General features: G+C 40.7%; 1 protein-coding gene across 1 annotated transcript in view; it reads right to left on the bottom strand.

Moving 5' to 3' along the window:
* The window catches only part of LOC107088113 (poly(rC)-binding protein 3-like), a 28833-nt gene extending 26281 nt beyond the window's left edge, over positions 1-2552 (bottom strand). Inside the window, exon 1 of the mRNA XM_015380065.1 lies at positions 1944-2552. The gene's annotated coding sequence lies outside the window, so the exon portion shown is untranslated. The remainder of the gene's footprint in view (positions 1-1943) is intronic.
* Between the last annotated feature and the right edge of the window lie 407 nt (positions 2553-2959).

Below are 2959 nucleotides of genomic sequence, written 5' to 3'. Positions count from 1 at the left end.
TTTTTTTTTTTTTTTTTTTTTTTATTTGCTTTTAGATATTCTCATTATGAAATCCATATAAATCCTCAAATGTTCTAATTTATTGATTTGATAAAATGCTTCATAAATGCTTCAAAATAAGAGCTTCAGTAAAAAATAACATTTCAGATTTAGTCCACTGGTGAATTGTTCTGTTTTTAAAAGATGCTGAGGGCCCCCCATGTTGTCCATGAGGGCCCCTTGGTGCCAAACGGGCACCACGTTGGTGACCCCTGCACTAGGCTAATATCTGTTGATGTCATTTTTTAGCTCATTTCTTGTTGATTAGCCCTTTTTCCTCGCTTGCTCTTTTTGTTCACTTATCATTTCTCTTCACATGCATTTGCATTCAAGCTCACATGTTCTCATTGTTTACTGGTAGTTTATTCTGTTGTTCTGCTCTTTATTCTGTTTACCTGCCATTTTCTACTATACGCAGCAGCTTCAGCAGTTGTCCCATAATTTGTTCCTCCCAGGAATTATTTAGTCAATTTCTCTAATTATAATCTTGATTTAATCTTATTCTGAAATGTTAATCTATTAAATTTCATACTTTTTTTTTTCTTGCCTCGGCCTTTTCTAGTTTCTAACCTAAAGAGAGTCGTTTATATAGTGTCCAATGGCAACATTATAGTATTTAATGTTTGTGTTTCCCTTGAACAAAGGAGGAAGAGCTTATTATGAAAGATTCCATAGAGAACTCTATATCCTTATTTAACACAAAAAAGTAGCATGGATAACCCTCAGTCACCGCACCAATCACACAATCCACTTAGTGATAATCATCTGAGGTGTGTTGGGATCAACTGACACCAATAACGCAGCAAATAACCAGGATGAGGAAAAGAAAACAATCCCAGCCCAGTCCTCACTCGATAAAACTGCCTGGATCTCAATCATCTGATAAAACTAAACTAAACAATAAGACATGAATAAGAGACTAGCTTCTTTCTGCAAACATCCACAGTATTCTCCTCCCTGTGAATCGTTACAATGGCGACATCAAACAAACAGCAGCATCTCTCTCTAATCCTACAGCCCCGGATTTGTTTAGTTAATGCTAAGACCCTTTTGACCTATTTCTGTCACCTCCAGCAAGTCCACGCTCAAGACTTCTGAACAAAACCACGGTGCACGACGGCGGCCGAGGAGTCTACACCATAAAAACGAGATCATCTATGTGCAAACTCTGCTCGGTGAACACTGACAGACACAATGCCTCAGACAATTAAAACATACACACGCGCGAACGCAGGGCCTTAATCCTGGAGGGAAATGTCGAACAATGTCTAAGTGGATTACTGGAGGGATTTCGTTTGACTATGAATTCAAAATCTAAGGCTAAAGCAAAGAATGTCTCATTCTTAACAATGTAATTACATTAAAATGTGCTACGCTTCATCAAATACTGTGTTATACTCTGTGTTCGAGGTGTCACCGAATCAATAAAGGCATTGTATTTAATAAGATGCGTGTCTGACGGTGATGGCGATAAAACAGTTTTTAAAAACCCCTGTGAGAGAGATTACAGCGCAAATATCTGAAGTGGTGACTATTTATAGCTTTGTTGTGACCCTGCACATAACATGAGGCCAAGCAGAATGCAGCATTAAGGTTATAATAACAGAGATGCTTCACAAGTTGGATTTAGGTGTGAACTCACATAAGCTTGAAAGGGATGAGTTTGACAAAATAAAACAGAAGAGAGCTGAAAAAAACAAGCCGCTCAAAACATCTCAACCTAATAGGAGTCAGGGGTAGAGCATTAAAACAAAGACTCACATTGTCTGCCTTCAATTGGATGTGCAGAAGTGATGCCTTCAAGTATCTCTTTTACTTAAACTCAGGATTACTATAGTCAGAAACTATATAAAGAAGAAGATTTGACCTCCAGTCATGGAGGCCGATGATTTACACAAACTGACCTTGTGTGAGAGAATTTCCTGCTCCTCTTCTTTGGTTCTGGTGCCTTTGAAATGAATGGCCCTTTTAGTTTGAAGTCTGCGGTCAGTGTTTGCTCCCTTTGTTTTGCAGTGATCCACAGAGTGGACAGATGGCTCCCTCTGCCCTCAGACCGGCTGGAGCAAAGGCAGGCTTTGCTGTTAGTCCCTCAGCTTAGCCCAAGATAAGCCCTTACGCAGGGCAAGTGGGCCCGCATCTCTCGCCTAATTCCCCCTGTCACAGCCACCAAGGAGGCGTTCCTCTGAACCAAGATCCACAAGCAAAGGAGGCCTGGTGGCAGGGCAGGGCAGGGTAAGGAGGCTCGCTGCCTGGACGCTGTCCAGCACAGATAGAGCGAGCTACACTTACAGCAGCATAAAGAAAAACGCCAGCATATCAAGCATTTCGCAGTCATCAACAGAGAGAGACAGTGTATAGATTCCTTGTTAACCAATACGTCTTTATGACCAACGACTCGGCATGACTGCTGAGTCTTTCATTAGATTCTCAGAAAGCTTCCTGCCTGCTTAAAAATAAACCTCTTTCTTTAAACAAGGAATCTAACCGATTGAGATCTGCAGACAACAATGCAGCATCTGAGGTATTTAGTGGTGTTAAGCATTATGTCTTCATGGGGTGCCCCCAGCCTCTGCCCTACACCCACAACAAGCCCTTGTGGCCTCCCTAATGAGGCCAAACTGGATACAATAAAACCATTCTGCCCAGAAAAAAAAAATGTATTCATCTGGGCTCTGAAACTGTGCAGGAAATGAATCAGTGAAGCAGAAGTGGCATATTTAATTATCATTCAGCGTGTCACTCCAAGACAATACTGGCCTCATAGCTTGCCTAGCAAATATCTACGAACAAATCACGTTCACTTCACATCAAGTATGCCTCGTGTACGTCTACCTGAGTTCAGAGTTTTATTAATCCTCCTGAAATGATCATAAAATAATATAATGCATAGGTGTTTATACTATTAATAAAATCTGGTCAG

Source organism: Cyprinodon variegatus, unplaced genomic scaffold, assembly GCF_000732505.1.
Source record: "Cyprinodon variegatus isolate N-32 unplaced genomic scaffold, C_variegatus-1.0 Scaffold11, whole genome shotgun sequence".
NCBI lineage: Eukaryota > Metazoa > Chordata > Actinopteri > Cyprinodontiformes > Cyprinodontidae > Cyprinodon > Cyprinodon variegatus.
This window is presented reverse-complemented; position numbering and strand designations above follow the sequence as displayed.